Source organism: Colobus angolensis, unplaced genomic scaffold (genome assembly GCF_000951035.1).
Source record: "Colobus angolensis palliatus isolate OR3802 unplaced genomic scaffold, Cang.pa_1.0 Scaffold156, whole genome shotgun sequence".
Classification (NCBI taxonomy): domain Eukaryota; kingdom Metazoa; phylum Chordata; class Mammalia; order Primates; family Cercopithecidae; genus Colobus; species Colobus angolensis.
In genome coordinates, this window is record NW_012114666.1 from 1,913,265 (window position 1) to 1,932,219 (window position 18,955).

The following is an 18,955-nucleotide window of genomic DNA, read 5'->3' on the forward strand; positions in this document are numbered from 1 at the left end:
GCCAAGTCGGCTTCTGGGGAAACGCACAGGTGCCGGGAGGGGAGCCAAGCGCGAGACGGTTTGACTCTTGTCATTAAGACAAGAGGAGGTCTGGAAAAAAAATGCAAAACCACCATTCTCTCAGCTGCATCGGGAGACTGGCGGCTGCCCATCGCCTCGCACACGCGGGTGCGCTCGGAGCCCGTCCGCGTAGACGCGCCTGTGCGCGGGGCGGGGGTCCCCGGCGCGGCCCGGAGCGGGTCCATCTGCCCGGCGAGGGCTTCCGTCCCGCCAGCCGCTGACCTCCAATCTGTCACTCTCTCGGCTGAAAGGCGGCCGCGGCAAAGGACGCCTCCCGCTCCGCCTATTCAAAGCGTGAATGCAAAGTGGTCCAAGTTGACCCGCCGCCAGTCTCCGCGGCTCCGAGTCGGCGAGGCACCCTACAGTTTACACAGCCCGGCCTCAATGCAGCCTCCAGGCGCCCCATTCAGGCGGGCCTGCATGCAAAAGAGCCGGCCATTAGATCATCGTAATTATCCCATTGACATCGCCCAGGGCCCCCGTGGGGCACGGGAGCCCATCAAACGCGTCTCTAATGAGGCGCTCCGGGCCCATTGTGCGCGCCGCCGCCCCCCGCGCCCGCCGCCGCTCCGGCCGCAGACAGGCGGTCCTTTTCAGGCTCATTCACTCCCCCTGACCCCCGACCCCCAGGGTTATGACATCAGCAGCCCTGATTTGTGACCATTTTTATTGGCACACACTCAACGCTTGTTTCCTGTGTTTAACTCTGGGCCCCCCTCCCACTCCGCCCTCCTCCCCTTTTTAGGCGAAACTGATTGGAATCTAATAGGCGTAGGCCCCGCACTACAAAGTGAGCCTGCAGCGTTCTCACAGCGCGCCCGGGCCCTTCTGCCAATAACCGCGACCAGGCTTCATTATCTAGGTGCACGGATCCGCTAATCACCGCCGCTGCGAACAATCCCAACCAGATGTCCACAACTTTATGAGTTTTAATTAAAATGTTCTACTTATTTTTTATCAATGCACTTTTTTTTTTTCCTGAAATGAAAAAGATGTTACTTCCTAGGAGTGTTTTGCAAATTACGCCTTCATAAGGGTGATTAAGAGACGCTTATTTGGAACTAATCGGGTTTCCCCCCCCCTTCCCTTTTAACATGCTGCTGCTAAATTATTTTTTAAAAAAGAATTAATTAAACTCGAGGTTTAAAAAGATTCTGTTTTCTTATGTCACAACAACTCCATATAGCAGGGAAACTGTACGTTTCTTGCTTCGGATGCGAAAGATGGCAATTTACACGAATTCCTTAATTTCAAACGCGGCTTGACAGAAAAACTTGACCGAGCGTTTTCGGTTTTCTTGCGTCCTCCAATAGCATTTTCAGTTCGCGTTTCTTTCCAAACTCCCTGAAGGACGTCATTGTTGCTCCCTGACTGCAAGTTTATGAAAGATCCACTTTAAACAGAGCAGTTGGGCTTTTTAAAGTATAAACGTGATACTCTCCTTAAAACTTCTTCAGCACATATGGTTTTTAAGGTAATTTTGTTTAACCACAACCATAATTTAATTTGCCATAAAACTGAAATGAAAGGACATTACAAACGAGCTTTTGACTTGAGTGTCAGTTAAAATAACCATTTGCCAAGGGGCCAGAACTTAAAGAAAGTGGCATCGTTTCATTGCAAGTGGGGTGCTAGAATTTGAAATGAACAACAACAACAACAACAAAAATTCTGTTTTCAAAGGTTATGAGTTATCTATGATTGCAAAACCTTAACCTTCATAGAAAATCATATCATGACTCCAGTGGTATTCCCAGGTGCCAAAATATTCTTGTCCTTGTGCAAAAATTAATTAGGAAGATGACTCAGTCAGAATGATACATAAAGTGCATTCTAAAAAAGAAAAATCTTGCCTAATAATTTTCAGTTGGTGAAATTCTCCACCAGTAACTGCAGAAAGTGAAAAGTAAAAGAATAGGAAACATTTTGTTCGTTATAATTCCCCCCCAGTTCCTCCCCCCAAAGTTTCAAAAAACCAGATGATGTCTCCGTTACCAAGATCCTTGGGTTATAGAAAGAATAATGTTTTTTCTTTTGTAGCCATGTACATTGTTTTACCTTCTATTTAGAATTTGGCTTAAGTCCCACACATTTTTTCAGAAACTTTGCCTTATTTGTGCAACTGGAGGTTTTGCAATCTGGCACTCTGCATGTGGCTTCAGTTCAATTACTTCTCAGTCCATCTTTAAGCATGCCTTATATTTCCTCAATTTTCTCTCTTATGGCCTGAGTGTCCATTTCCTTGCACCTCATATGGGAATGCAGAATGTCACCATGAGAAGACTTCTCTTCCCACGCGGTCCACCCCAAGATGGAGTATTGCTCTGTCGCCCAGGCTGGAGTGCAGTGGTGCAATCTCGGCTCATTATAACCTCTGCCTCCCAGGTTCAAGCGATTCTCCTGCCTCAGCCTCCTGAGTAGCTGCGATTACAGGCTCGAGCCACCACACCTGGCTTTTTTTTTTTTTTTTTTTTTTTTTTTTTAGTAGAAAAAACGGGTTTTCACTATGTTGGCCAGGCTGGTCTCAAACTCCTGACCTTGAGATCACTCGCTTTGACCTCCCAAAGTTCTGGGATTACAGGTGTGAGCCACCACACCTAGCCAAGAAAACATTTCTTCTGGGGCTTAGTAAAACAGAAAATAGTGACCACAGCCCAATTTAATGAAATTAGATAGCTTTAAAACACATACACACACACACTCACAACCACAACAAATTATGCTTTCTTGTTCCTAACACCCAACTTAAATTTTCATTAGCAGCAACTTAAAATCTTTTGCCAAGTCCCCTTGGAGTGGTGAGCAGTGGTGTTTTATGTATAGTCTTAGGCTCTTAGAATTCCTAACTTTTTATTCTATGACAAATTAGGAGGGTAATTGAGTTTGGCCATTAAAAACACCACTCTTACTTCCAAAAATACAACCACCAGCGAACACCCCAAATCAGGCCCTGCCCTTTTGCAGATACCTGTGACCATTTCCCAGCAGACTTGACCTCACACTTTGAGGAGATGTCATCACATCTCCTTTCTCGGGGGCTGCAGGATTAAAGGCAGTTGAAATGAAAACCGTGTGCCTTGCGATGATTAGGTTTATACAAACTCTGCAAACATATTGGAGCTGTTCGAAATGCAACCTCAGAACTGTAAATATTTATCCATCCAAATCCCTCAGCAGGATCTTCAGAGAATAGGTTTTTGCTGTGGTTCCCTGGAGCAGAGCAGAATCCCTGCTCACTCCCAGGCAAAAGATACTCAAGTTCGGGCTTAGAAGATGCTGAAGAGCAGCATCATCCAATAGAAACATAATATGAACCACAAACGCGAGCCACATGTGGAATTTTACATGTTCTAATAAGCCACATTTTAAAAAGCAAAAAAAAAAAGAGCCAGGTGAAATTAATTTGAATAATGTATTTTATTGAAGCCAATTTATCCAAACTATTATCATTTCATCATGTCACCAATGTAAAAACTTATTAATGAGATCTTTTACATTCTTTTTTAGGTACTAAGTGCTTGAAATCTGGTGTGTGTTTTACACTTTGCAGCATGTCTGAATTAGGACCAGCCACATCGCAAATGCTTCAGAGCCACACGGGGCTAATGGCTGCCATATTGGACAGCATCCTGATGTGTAGCAAGTGAGAGATGGTAAGAGGCTGAGGAATCAGCAAGGCAGTGAGGGAGCTTTTGCAATAATCCAGGAGAGAGATGATGATGGTTTGGGCAAGGATAGTATCCATGGAGGGTGTACACTGGAGGTAGAGCCAAGAAAATATGCTGATAGATTGGATGTGGGATAGAAACAAGAGAGGTGGCAAGGGCGTAGCAAAGACTACAGCCAGAACCACTGGATCACAGTTATTGGTTAGTTGAAATGGAAAAGTTTGTCATGAATTCACTATGTACCAGGGACTCTGTTCAATGTTTTCTATCTGGGTTATACATCTTGCAGTAATTGTCTGAGGCAGGGACTCTGCTTGTTCCCATTTTGCAGGTGAGATAACTGAGGCTTAGAGAGATGAGATCACCCACGGACAGCTGAATCATTGAGTTCCAATGCTGCTCCTTCTATCTCCAGAGACCAAAGGTTTCACCTCCACACTCTATGACCTCTCTTGTCCTCCCCAGCATCTTAGCAGAGGTAACGGATGGAAACGTATCCCTCTGCTTGTCTCTCCTAAGTACCCCTGGGCTGACGGAGTAGGGGGCTGCTGGGGTAAGAACCGTCCTTTCCCCTGGAGTCTTAAAACCTCTAAGTCCGGGTGGGGCCAGGTTTGCCTGAGTGCTCTTTGCTTGGTCCGGGTGGCAAATTCTCTGCCTCCTATAGGAGAACAGTGAGCCCCATGGCTGTAGTTACCCTTTCCCAGCCTACCATGAAATCTCTACAGTAAGGACCCAGCCTGTGGGAGACACATCTTTGAGGGCTGCTGATTAATGACCCCCAAAGACATCCAGGTCCAAATCTCTGGAACTTATGAATGTTACTTTGCACGGCAGAAAAGACTTTTGCAGATGCGATTAAGTTAAGGATTTTTTTTTTTTTTTTTTTTTTTTTTTTTTTTTTTTTTTTTTGAGACAGAGTCATGATCTCTCACCCAGGCTAGAGTGCAGTGGTGTGATCTCAGCTCACTGAAACCTCCACTTCCCAGATTCCAGTGATTTTCCCCTCTCAGCCTCTGAGTACCTGGGGTTACAGGAGTCCGACGCGACCGCGCCCAGCTAACTTTTGTATTTTTAGTAGAGACAAAGTTTCACCATGTTGGCCAGGCCCTCAGGTGATCCACCAGCCTCAGCCTCCCAAAGTGCTGGCATTATAGGCATGAGTCATAGCACCCGGCCAAGTTAAGGATCTTAAGACAGGGACATTATCCTAGATTAGCCCCATGAACTCTAAATACTATCACAAGTGTCCTTATTAGACAAAGGCAAAGGGAAGACTACATGGAAGCAGTCCATGTGACATGAACAAGATGCTACACTGCTAGCTTCGAAGACAGAGGACAGGGCCATAAGCCAGGAAATGCAGCCTCCAGAAGCTAAAAAAGACAAGGAAATGGATTCTCCTCTAGAACCTCCAGGGAGTACAGCCCTGATGACATCATGATTTCAGTCCAGCGGGATTAGTCTTGGACTTCTGACCTCCAGAAATGTGAGAGAATAAATGCCTGTTGTTTTAAATTTCCAAGGTTGTGGTCATTTGTGACAGTGACCCTAGGAAAGTCGTCCCCCTCCCTCAGCCCTTCTCCAGATGATTCAGTGCTTGACCGTACAGAATCTGGGATCAGACTGCCTGGACTCCAGACCTGACCCCACCACTGGCAACTCTGTGACCTTGGGCAAGTGGATACGTTTCTTTGAGCCAAGATTTCCTCAGTTTAACAAAGGAGAAATTGACTTGAGGAACTTCCGAGAATCTAACAAATGCCAAGCCCTCTGCCCTAGACGTGCATACCCACGGCACTTTTTTCTACCATTCCAGAAATTGCAGTAGACTGTTTGGAGGTTGAGATGGGCAAGATCTCATTCATTTTCTGGAATTTCCAGTATATTAAGAAATATGCTTAAAAAAAAAAAAGTGGGCTGGGCATGGCAACTCATACCTGTAATCCCAGCACTTTTGGAGGTTGAGGCAGGCAGATCACCTGAGGTCGGAAGTTCGAGACCAGACTGACCAACATGGAGAAATTCCATCTCTATTAAAAATACAAAATTAGCTGGGCATGATGGCACATGCCTGTAATACCAGCTACTCAGAAAGCTGTGGCAAGAGAATTGCTTGAGCCTGGGAGGCGAGGTTGCAGTGAGCCGAGATCACGCCATTGCACTCCAGCCTGGGCAACAAGAGCGAAGCTCCATCTCAAAAAAGAAAAGAAAAGAAAAGAAAAAGGCTGGGGGCAGTGGCTTACACTGGTGAAACCCTGTCTTTACTAAAAATACAGAAAAATTAGCTGGGCATGGTGGCGCGTGCCTGTAATCCCAGCTACTCAGGAGGATGAGACAGGAGAATTGCTTGAACCTGGAAGGCAGAGGTTGCAGTGAGCTGAGATCGCACTACTGCATTCACTCCAGCCTGGGTGAAAGAGTGAGACTCCATCTCAAAACAAAACAAAACAAAACAAAACAGAAGTTGTGCCTCTTTTTTTTTTTTTTTTTTTTTTTTTTTCAATTTAGATGGATTCTCACTGTCGCCCAGGGGCTAGAGTGCAGTGGCTTGATCTCGGCTAGCTGCAACCTTCACCTCCTGGGTTCAAGCAATTCTCCTGCCTCAGCCTCCCAAGTAGCTGGGATTACAGGCACCCGCCACCACGCCTGGCTATTTTTGTATTTTTAGTAAAGGTGGGGTTTCACCATGTTGGCTAGGCTGGTCTCGAACTCCTGACCTCAGATGGTCCACCTTCCAAAGTTCTGGGATTACAGGCATGAGCCACCGCACCAGTCTGGCATATTTTTAATGTTTGCATTTGAAGAGGATCAGAACATGCCATCCCAAAATATGTCCCTTTGGCATATTGATTATTTTAAGTTCAAGGTGATTGAGAAAAGGCAGATGCAGAAAGGATTCTTTGATCTCCTTCTTTCTGTCTAAAAGTGGGGCATACATTTTCATGAGAAAGTTGCCCTCCCTGTATCAAGATGAGAACATTCTTGTCACTGGAGAAGGGGCATCAATAATGCGAATCTGTACCAACAAATCTGCTAAATAATAATCTTTTTCTTCCATTAATTCCCCCCAAAATTTTCTTTTCCTTTTTCTTTTTCTTTCTTTCTTTTCTTTTTTTTTTTTTTTTTTGAGACGGAGTCTTGTGTTGACTAGGCTGGAGTGCAGTGGCACGATCTCAGCTCACTGCAACCTCTGCCTCCTGGGTTCAAGCAATTCTCCTTCAGCCTCCCCAGTAGCTGGGAATACAGGCGCTCACTACCACGCCAGGCTAATTTTTGTGTTTTTAGTAGAGATAGGGTTTCACCATGTTGGTCGCTGGTCTCAAACTCCTGACCTCAAGTGATCCACCTGCCTTGGCCTCCCAAAGTGCTGGGATTACAGGCGTGAGCCACCATGCCCTGCCTCCCCCAAATATTTTCTAGTCACTTACCCACCATTTACTGCCCCTAGCCCAAACATCTTTTCTCTTTGTCTTGATACATCTCCACTATTAATTGTTCTTTTTTGGAGTTATATATAAACCCTCAGGCCCACCTGCTTCTCTGGGTCTTCATTTCTTATATATGAAAGCTTCCATGTACACATAGTAACGTTAACACCAAACATAATGTGTATGCTTTCTTCCTGTTAATTTGCCTTTTGTCAGTTAATTATCAGGCCTGGCCACAGAACCCAAGAGGGTAGAAGAAAAGCCATTCCTCCCCTATACATTTAACAAAGCAATTCTTTTAATACACACAATCATAATGCTATATAATTGTGTTATTCCTGGGATAGTTTTAGGATCTATTAAAAAATGTTTTATGGTACCCTGTGGGCAGAGTGGTCTGGAACTTGAGGTAAGAGACAGAATGGTTGGAAAGTCTGTCTCCTTGCCATTCCCATTAGTTAGGTTCTCAGGCTGTGTGCACAACATCACAGGAAGTAACAGTCATTGTTCATATCCAAGGCCTTCCAAGAAGGTCCAGCCCTGTGCTGAAGGCCTCTATTGTACTAGCTCAGCCCCCTGAGGTTCATACAAGACCCACCAATACAATCCAGAATCCAAAGTTACAGCAAACAGTTGTGCACAGGTGCACAGTGCCTGGTGATTGCAGTGACTGGCCAGTAGTACTTAGGGAGTCATAGTAAAAACTGGATCTGTCTTTAACCCAGAGAGGTTCAAGCTGTTATTGGAAGGATGTGGCAAGTGAAGGTATGTTGAGGAAGGGTGAGACTATGAGAACAAAGTCCTCATCTTTCATTAAAGGAAATCAGAAGATAATGTTTGAACCCGAGAGAGCATAAAATAGCAGTATAGGTTATGTTGGAAGGTGACCATCCACAGAAAATGGCAAATGGAATCCACCTTAGTTGGTTCTAGGGAACAGAAGTTGGGATTGGGGAGGGCAGAAACAGGAAACTGTTCTGTTGGCCCTGTGGTTATAAATTTTGAGTATCTTTGACTTTTAAAATTGTGTGCCTGTGTTTTTTTGTTTGAAAGATACATGAATTAAATGAAAAGGTAACAAAAAATTAAGTGAAATAAAATAAACCAATATGAAAGAATTGAAAATGAAGTAGAATTTCCACCGCTTTGCAGGCTACAGGTGGCCGGTGCTGGAGTGGGAGAAAGAAGACAGATCCCAAGAAGAGGCAGACTGTGGGAAGAGGAGGGTCCGGCGAATACGAGGGTGTGTAGGAGGGAGGGTTTTCTCAGATAAAACAGAATCTATGGGAACAAGTATTTTCAAAACTGTCTTACCTTTAGTGCCATCTCCAGGTCTTTGAAGCCAGACCTTCCAGAGCAGGCAGAGTTGAGAGGGGGCTGCCCCCCACTCAGCCTGAGGGGTGCTCCTCTGCCGGAAACCCCCTTTCAGAAGCAGGAGGGAGCCTTCAACAGAAAGAGAGAGGGAGGGCTGGAGCCTGGGAAACTGGCTTTATTCAGTTTTGCGCCAATGGTATTCAAGGATGGGGAGAACAAGGACTAATAAAAATAAGAATAAGAATGGCTGTCAGGGAGCAGGAAGCTGGACTACAGGGCCTTGGTTTCAGGACCTTACTTGGTCCAATTCTCACAACAATCAAGGTAGGTAAGGAGTGAAAGACATAACCCCATTTGCTGATAACATGCAAAATCAGAATATATAAGGACTACCTTTTAAGTTCCCATTACAGGCCGGGCACTGAGCCAGACACTCCACACGAATCATCTTACTGAAATACAGCTGCTGGGTGGAGCAAATGAAAAGTTGGGACTTATGAATTAAAAAAAAAAAAAAATCATCGCTTATCTGAAATTAAGATTTAATTGGTGTCCTGTATTTTATTTGACAACTTTGTACTGAGCCCTTACAACAAGTGATAGCTAAAATGATCACCCCATTTCCAGATATAGACTCAGCCTCAGGGAAGTTAAGTTACTTACCCAAAGCCACACAGCAAGTCAGTGGCTGGTGTGTGGCCTTTTCACCACGGTCAACTCTTTTGGTTGCCTGATGTCAGGAGAACACAAGAGCACATTCCCAACCACCGTGTCACTGGGCACCTTCCCTGGGTCACACGTGTTTGCTAGGCACTTTACAGACAGTCTCCTGCAAACTTATTTTGGGTAGCATTGCTGCCATGTTATAGATGAAGAAACTAAGGCATGGGGCATTTGGTCAATTTGACCAAGCTCACACAGCAAGTGTGTCTCCGAGTCAGTTCTTGGAACCGTTACCCACTGTGTGGCAGAACCCGCACTGGATCCCAGCTCTCTCTTTGTTCCGCCTCGCTGGCTTTCCAGGGAGAGGTGGCCAAAGCATGGTGGGAGTGGAGCCTTGACCCTGTGGCTTTGCACAGTGAGTGGTTATTAGATGTCCAGGAGCCATTTGGACAGGTGAGTGTGCAGAAACCTCATCATGGGAAAAGTGTGCAGAAATCTCATCACAGGAAAAAGAGCATGTGGCACTCTTTTTTTTTTTTTTGAGATGGAGTCTCACTCTGTTACCCAGGGTGGAGTGCAGTTGCACAATCTCAGCTCACTACAACCTCTGACTCCTGGGTTCAAGCAATTCTCCTGCCTCAGCCTCCCTAGAAGCTGAGTTTACAGGTTTGTGCCACCATACCCAGCTAATTTTTGTATTTTTAGTAGAGACAGGGTTTCACCATGTTGGCCAGGCTGGTCTTGAACTCCTGACCTCAAGTGATCCACCCACCTCGGCCTCCCAAAGTGCCTCCCAAAGTGCTGGGATTACAGGCATGAGCCACTGCGCCCGGCCCCCTGTGGCATTTTTAAAGTGCTATGTGCTTCCATCGGTGTAATAAGAGAAGGCAGGGTGGGGGACTGCAACTGCTTCTACATGCCTAGAATCTGCTCAGTGATGCCCAAGGAGCAGTCCCAGTGGTTGACCCAGAGGAAAGAAGAGAATTACATGTTTGCTCAGGGGCTGGCAAAATTATCCAGATAATTGAGAACACTTGAGTAATCTTGAGTAATCAATTGTGCTTCCGAAATACATTGTATAAAGCAGGGGCTGGCAAATTGCAGTCCTGGGCCGAATCCCCCCCAAGCTGTCTGCTTTTGCAAATAAAGTTTTATTGGCACACAGCCAGCCTGTTGGTGATGCACTGACCATGGCTGCTGTCACATGTGATCTGTCTGGACCTTTACAGATAAAGTCTCATATCCTCTGCTCTTATACCTCTCTACTGTTTCAATATTTTTTGTGTATATTAGTTTTTCATTAGAAAAAAAAAGGATTTAAGGAGAAACATTTTCATTTGACTTGGCTTCATTTCCGTAATTGGTTAATAAATCATCTTTCCTCATCTGGGCAGTCCAGGTGGGCAGCCAAAGGCAAAGGCGGCCGTGGAAGACCCCTCACCCTTGAGGGCCTTCTTCCAAACAGTTGGTGCCTCTGCTCCCGCCATCTGAATGTTCACCAGGAATGACGCTGTTGCTGTGAGAACCCTTAGCGATAATTTCTTTGGGGGCCTAAATTATGCTGTTTTCCTTTCGTCTGATGTACTTTGTGGGTCACAAAAGTAGTGGGGCTTCACTCTGACTGGATGGCTACTGAAAACTGAATTTATTCAGTATTGGTCTCCAAGACCATCTAGCATATGGGTATTAGTTTCCAACGGCTGTAACAAATTAACACAAAGATAGTGGCTTAAAACAAACACAAATTTATTATCCTATAGTCTTAGAAGTCAGAAGTCCAAAACAAGTTGTGGGGAGTTAAAATCAAGGGGTTGGCAGGACTGCATCCCTTCTGGAGGCTCTAGAGAATTCATTTCCTCACCGTTCCTAGCTTCTTGAGGCACCTGCTCTTTCGCAGTTTTTTTTTTTTTTTTAATCCTTTTCTTACAGCCTGCTCCTCCATCTACACCAGCAGCGTAGCATCCTGCAGTCTCCCTCTGTCCCTCTCACTGACTCTTCTGCCATCAAGTGTGTTTCAGAAACACATCGTAGAAAGCAGGGGTTGGCAAACCACAGTCCCCAGGACCAAATCTGCCAGCTGTCTGCTTTTGTAAATAAAGTTTTATTGGCACACAGTTAGCCCATTCATCGTGCACTGACTACGGCTGCTGTCACATGTGGTCTCTCTGGTCCTTTACAGGAAAAGCTTGTAGATTACAGTCTCCCTCCGTCTTTCTCTTTCACTGACTCTTCTGTCTCTCTTCTATAGAGACCCTTATAAGCCAAATGTGGTGGCTCATGCCTGTAATCCCAGCATTTTGGGAGGCCAAGCTGGGGGGAATCAGTTGAGGTCAGGAGTTTGAGACCATCCTGGCCAACGTGGCAAAACTCTGTCTCTACCATAAATACAAAAAACTAGCCAGGTGTGGTGGTGTGTGCCTGTAATTCTAGCTACTTGGGAAGCTGAGGCATGAGAATTGCTTGAACCAGGGAGGCAGAGGTTGTAGTGAACCGAGATTGTGCCACCTCACTCCAGCCTGGGCAGCAGAGCAAGACTCTGTCTAAAGAAAAAAAAAAAAAGGAGGCCCTTGTAATTACATAGAGTCCATGCAGATAATCCAGGATAATCTCCTCATCTCAAGACTTAATTTAATTACATCTGCAAAGTCCTTTTGCCACATAAGGTGCCATATTCACAGGTTCCAAGGATTAGGACGTGGAATCTTCTGAGGGCCACTATTCTGCCTACTGCAGCATGTTTATGCAGCCTTCTTCCAGGCTTTATTTTATATTTTTATCGTACCCTTACTCTTGTTTCTCTATTTTCTTTTTCTCCCAACTTCTAATTTAGATTTCCTTCTTGTATTTTATGTATTCTGCAAGTGTCTTTAAATTCTCTTAAAAGGAAAGGTAAAAAATTGTTAATTTTTTTTAAAACCCAGATGGTGCTCCCTAAATTGATGCCCAACCACACGAATTTCCAAGCTTGGTTCTGGGACAGCGGAGATCAGTTTGATGAATCAGATTTTATTCCTGCTCCCAGGAGGTGAGGTGCTACCTGGGTATACCTGCCCACCAGCAGGTGGCCTTAGGAACTCTACAGGTGGATCAAGTGGGGGGAGTTGTGTACCCAGCTTTGAGGAGGAGTGGGGGAGGGCTGGGGTGACTGGGGGCATTCCTAGAGGGAGAAGGTTTTTAAGGCAGAGGAGGAAGATGAAAAGGAGGCAGTCACATGAAGAGCCAGCCTCCCTTCCCAGGGTGATATGAAATCAGTTAATCAATTCATTCATGGCTAATGATGGAGTTGCTCTTATACCCTCAGCAGAAACAGGTTGAATGTTGTATGCAAGACATTTAAGGCAGTAGTGGCTCTGAGAGTGACTGACCTGGCTCAAATTCCCATCCCACCATCTCCTCGTTATGTAACCCAGTGACCCAGGATTACCCAGTCTTCATGGACCTCGATTGGTTTGTTTGTAGAATGGGGATAATCGTAGTTCCCCTTCATGTTTAGTTGGGAGGATTAAACAAGATGGTGCCTCCAGAGCCTTGGGATTGGTCAGGTATGCAATACCCACAGGCTGACCACGGAATCTGCAGAGCCCAGGGCAAAGTGAAAATCGGAACCCTTGTTCAAAAACTATTAAGAACATTTTTTAAAAGTGTCAAGAATTTGAAGACATTAAGAGCAGAGCATTAAACCAAGCATGACCAGCTGGCTCACACTCCCATGAAGCCAGAGATAAAGAATAATCCACAAAGAGGGGGAGACAGAAACATTCATTCCCGGCTCTGGGTCTTCCAAGGAGGCAGGGAGGCTGTGGCCATCTGGGCGCTTTACAGGGGATGGAACCCAAAGCATGAGAATCTGGGAGGTATCTTTTCAAACAATTCAACTTCCCATTTGCACAATGCCTCAGGTAAAGCTGTCTGGGCGTCTCATGTGGCATGCAGACAGCGTGCCTCTGTGACTGGGGGCCCATGCCCAGAGAGGGCAACACTGCAGGGAAAATAGGACGATGTCATGGGTGGCGAGTGATGAGGGAGATGCAAGGGGGAGATGTGGATGGGGCCCTCTGGAAGCAGAGCTTGAGCTGCTGGGGTGATCAAGGCAGGGCTCCCAGGAAAAGAGGTGTGAGGGCAGCAGGGGCAGAGGGCACAAGGGCAGCAAGGACGTGGTCTCAGCTGAGACTCCCGTAGGAAGCTCTGGAGCGGGAGTCCCACCCCGTTGCCCAGTGCCAGCCCCTGCAGGCACCCTGGAGCCGTGTTGGTTGGAGAGGCGGTACAAACGTCTTTGGTTGAGAGCAACTCTCCAGAGAAAGAAGTGGCTGTGGGTCCTGAGCAGCCAACATTCAGCAAGTGGCCGCGTGCGGGAGCCCTGCAGTCAGCGCCAGCCTCTGCGAAAGCAACTGGGAGCATAGAGTGGATGTTGTAAAGGAATGTCCCGGGGAAGAGCCAAGGCCCTGAGGAGGAAGTAAGCTTGGCACCTGAAGCAGGAGCCAGCAAACTACCTCTAGCTCTAGCAGCCAAATCTGGCTGACCACTTGGTTCTTATAAATAAAGTTTTATAGGCCAGGTGCAGTGGCTCACGCCTGTAATCCCAGTACTTTGGGAGGGCGAGGCTGGCCTATTACGAGGTCAGGAGGTCAAGACCATCCTGGCCAACATGGTGAAACCCCGTCTCTACTAAAAATACAAAAAATTAGCCGGGCGTGGTGGCGGGTGCCTATAGTCCCAGCTGCTCAGGAGGTTGAGGTAGGAGAATCACTTGAACCCAGGAGGCGGAGGTTGCAGTGAGCCAAGATCATGCCACTGCACTCCAGCCTGGGTGACAGAGCAAGATTCCGTCTCAAAAAATAAATAAATAAAATAAAGTTTTATTGGCACACAGCCATGCCTACTTATTTACATATTTTCAATGGCTGCTATAGTGCTACAATAATGGAGTCAAGTAGTTGCCGTAGAAAGCAACTGGCAGCAAAGTAGAGTCACCAACTGTCCTGGTTCGCCTAGCACAGATGGGGTTTCTGGGGACACAGAACCCTCATGCTAAAGCCAGGTGGCTTCCTAGCAAACCACAAAGCCTAAAACATTTGCAACCTGTCCTTTTGAAGAAAAAGCTTGCCACTCCCTGCCAGGGAGCCACCAAAGGCAAGCCTGGATGATGGGAGCAGAGAGGTTAAGGCAAAGGGTGGCAGGAGTGAGGCATGAAGACAGGCAGGCTCCAGCCGGGATGGGCTATGGAACAGAGGGTGGGAGAAGATGCCACTTGCCTCTCAGGGTGCAGGCAGGGTGAAACAAGATGGTGTCCACCAAGGGTCAGCCCTGTGCAGGCTCCAAGAAAGCCCCAGATAAAGGGAGCTCCCATCTGTATCATTATTTCTGTTGTACGCGTTGCCTCCTATGTGCCCTGTCTCTGGAATAGCCTACAGATTCTAGAGCCCTCTGTCAACTTGCATTCCCAGCCAGGAGACATGGGACGCCCACCAGAAATGGACTGTGGAGATCAGAATCCTTGAATCTGTAAAATTTCACTAAATCTCTAAACAAGAGTCAGAGCCTATCAAAAACACCCAACTGTGAAGAGACGGGGGTAGTGGAGCAAGTGTGCAAATGAGAACCATTGCACATGGTCTGTACCAGCAGTCTTTCCTACCAGACACGAGGAAGGCAGGGTGGGGGAAGTCTGAAATGTCAACAGTGCAAAAAATAAATATTGATGTTAATTCTAAGGAACAAGGTTTTTTTAAAATTTACTTTTATCCAGAGCAGAACATTTTCAACATAACTCGTAGTCCTGACCACCACAAAGCAGATGGCATTTTCCCACACATGGCCAAGAGGGGGATGGGACGTGCTCGTGGGTGGCTCCTCTGTCTGTTTCTGGAAAGGCTGGTTTCCGATGTAGGTGTTGGCAGAGGCGGGCAGTCATGTGGGATCGGGTTTGTGAGTTCAGATGATTTTTTGAACTCTTAAATTCTTACAGAAGCGAGGAGTATGGGGAAGGGGAGAGAAATAGGCTTGGGTGATTTTCGAGATCTGGGGTTTGCATGTCAAATACAAATGAGGGGGCAGAGAGGGAGGAACCCAGAGCATTAGTGTAATAAACTGCCAACCTCTTTGTTTGCTCACTTGATAAATATTGGAACAAGTTACTACTGACTGGAAGGTCCCAGAAAGCAGGCCCTTTGGGGAATATAAGAATAAATCCACTGTAAATCCCAAAGACCATTTCTCACCTTGGTGATTGTGAGAGACTGCTGGCTTAAAGGGTGCAAGCTGAGGCCCAGGTGTGCTTTTGTCTGTCACTCATGGTTTTAGCTGCCACTTCTAAAAAACATCCAAAAATACATTATTTGTCAACAGTAAATATGAAAAGATTGAAGAACGGGAAGACTCAGGAGCAGTGGGTTCGCCATTCCCACAGGGCAGCATTAGCTGGTACTGAGTGATGGCTCCCTGTAGACCGGTCTTTCTCAGCCAGGGGTGATTTCATCCTCCAGGAGACACCTGGCAATGTCTGGAGACATGTTCAGTGGTCATAACTGGCATCTAGCGAATAGAGGCCAGGGACGTTGCTAGATGGTGTGCATTGCATAGTCAGCCCCATGGAACACAGAATTTCTAGCTCCCCATGTCAATAGTGTTAAGATTGGGAAGCCCTGCTATAGACAGGTGAGCCTGCACCAGTTCGCCACAGTCCCCACTACTCCCTACTGTTTGCCAGACAGTGGAGCCAAGTGTGAGTTGACTTTTGTCATCTTGCATGGGTCCCTTCATTGATTTTCATTATTATGTGCCCCCCATAGGACCCTATCCTAAAAGGAGCCCCGGCCAGCCCCCATGCATGCCCACCCATTCCTCACACTGCAGGTGAGAGTTCTTTCTATAATTCAAATCTGATCCTATTACTCCTTGGCTCAAAACCTTCATCCCTCAGGGTAGAGATCAAGCTTCTTAGGCCAGTAGACAGGGATCTTCCCCATCTGCTCATTGTCTACCTGACCCAGTCTCTCCTCTGCCCCAAAGATGTGCATTTAGCCAAACTGAACCAATAGCATGGGCCTCTGGGCTTCCAGACATGCTCTTTCCTCTCCTAAAAATTACCCTTCACTTTCCAGCCAGGCAAATGCACTCAGGAAGCCTTCCTGGCTCCTTCCTGGGGTTTCCTGGGGCTCACCTTTCTCATGGTACCTATGACATTGCACACTCATTGTTGACAGTGCATTCTGCTTTCAGAGGGTATTGAACTCCAAGATCCAGGCAGGGAATACAGATTACCGAGTGGGACTCATTTGGAGAGGGCAGAGATCCGCTGCTCCAACCCATTGTTGCTTCATCTAATTCATTACTCACAAGTAACTTCTGACCTGATGCCAGGCTCTGTGTGACGCAGCAGAATAGAGCAGTGAGCAAAGCAACATCCCAACCTCTTGTGGAGCCCACATTGTAGGGAATGGCAACAGCTAAAACGCAAATACACTTACATGTTTATATATCACATATATAAATTATGTCATACATAATATTAAACAAGCATTCTAATTATGGAAATACCGGCCCAGTATTGCTAGATCTGCTCATTTGAAGCCAGAAATCTATGTTTCTGGAAGGGTGATTCTCAAATTTTAAATGTTGGCTGTTACTCAATTTGTAAACGCTGTGTGGTGTGTTCCAGGCAAAGCAGTCTGCTTGTCTGTTCTGGTGTGCAGACCACCTCTTTTCAAACTCTGCTGGGATTGTATCTTCCCTCTCTGGGTCTCCAGGCCTGGCTGACAGTTGGGGCTCCACAAACGGAACACTGACGGAGTTTATAGTCACCAGGGGAGAGAAACCTAGAAACAGAAAGGTTTAACTCAAGGTGGAGGCTGGGCACAGTGGCTCACACTTGTAACTCCAGCACTTTGGGAGGCCAAGGTGGGTGGATCACCTGAGGTCAGGAGTTCAAGACCAGCCTGACCAACATGGTGAAACCCCTTCTCTACTAAAAATACAAAAATTAGCTAGATGTGGTGGCACATGCCTGTAATACCAGCTACTCGGGAGGCTGACGCAGGAGAATCTCTTGAACCCGGGAGGCGGAGGTTGCAGTGAGCCAAGACTGTGCCACTGCACTCCAGCCTGGGCAGTAAAAGCAAAAGTCTTTCTCAAAAAAAAAACAAAAAAAAACAGGTGTGGTAGCGCACACCTGTAATACCAGCACTTTGGGAGGCCGAGGTGGGTGAATCACGAGGTCAGGAGTTTGAAACCAGCCTGACCAACAAAGTGAAACACTGTCTCAACTAAAAATACAAAAATTAGCCAGGTATGGTGGCGAATGCCTGTAACCCCAGCTACTCAGGAGACTGAGGCAGGAGAATTGCTTGAACCTGGGATGTGGAGGTTTCAGTCAACTGAGATCGCACCACTACACTCCAGCCTGAATGACAGAGTGAGACTCCATCTCAAAAAAAAAACAAAAAAAAAAACTCAAGGTGGAAAGTAATACAAACGTTAGGAGGGAGCCAGCTGTACTTCCTGGGGAGTTCAGAGGCAAAGGAGGTGGAAATTCATTTTGACTGGTGGATCAGGGAACGTTCTGAAAAGATGCAGAGAGTCAGTGGAGCAACCTGGGGCTTGCCCAAGATTCCAGGTCAAGTGTGGCCGAGAGTTCTGCTTCCCTTCCCTTCCATCCACCCTCTCCTCCTCTATCCTAGTCAACGGTACAGCTGAGAGCATGCCTCTCTGGTGAGACTGCACTTCCCAGAGTCCCTTGCAGCTCAGTGTGGCCCAGTGACTAGGACCTACCTCATCAGATATGTCCGAAGTACCAAGGGTAAGAGATTGCGAAACTGTATCCAGTTCTTCCCGCCTCTCTCTATCCTTGCTTTTTTGCCCCACACAAGGCAGCTCCTTCCCTCTCCAAGCTATCCTGGGCTAGCCAAACCCTTGATTCTGAGCTCAGTCAGGTGATTCACTTTGGCTCTGGGACATTAGCGGATAAGATGAATGCAGAAGCCAGAAGTGGGCTTGTGCGCTGGGTTTGTGCTGTCGTGCCTCTGCCGTCGTGGCGGTGAGAATACACCCAGGCTAGCCTGTTGGAAGGTGAGAGTCCTGGGGAACCCAGTCAACTTGGTCTAGTTGGCCCAGCTGAGGACAGCCTGGGTGTACTGACAGCCAGCTGATTCCCAGAGCATGAGTGAACCCAGTCCAGGTCGGGAGAGCTGCCCAGGGGACTACCTGAGATACTTGAACAAAGGTCCAATACAAACATATTGTGTATACTCCTAAGGTCTGTGGATTTTTATTAAGTAGGAGTAAATCCCTAACACACCTTCAGAAATAAAGGAGCATGTCCTCCCCTTGTCTTTTCCCTTCATTCCTCTGGCTGGAATGCAGACACGGTGGCAGGAGCTGAAGCAGCCATTTTAGACTACAAAACAGATTCCTCCTATTGAAGACAGAACAGAAAAAAGAGAAGGGGCCTGAGTTTCTGATGCCATCAGCCTACTTACACTGAGACATAAAAGGGAAAAAGGACTGGGTGCAGTGGCTTGTGCCTGTAATCCCAGCACTTTGGGAGGCCAAGGTGGGCAGATCACTTGAGGTCAGGAGTTTGACACCAGCCTGACCAACATGGAGAAGCCCCATCTTTACTAAAAATACAAAATTAGCCAGGCATGGTGGCACATGCTTATAATCCCAGCTACTTGGGAGGCTGAGGCAAGAGAATTGCTTGAACTCAGGAGGCGGAGGTTGCGGTGAGCCGAGATCGCGCCATTGCACTCCAGCCTGGGCAACGAGAGCAAAACTCCATCTTGAAAAATAATAATAATAATAATAAATGATAATTAAGAAAGGGAA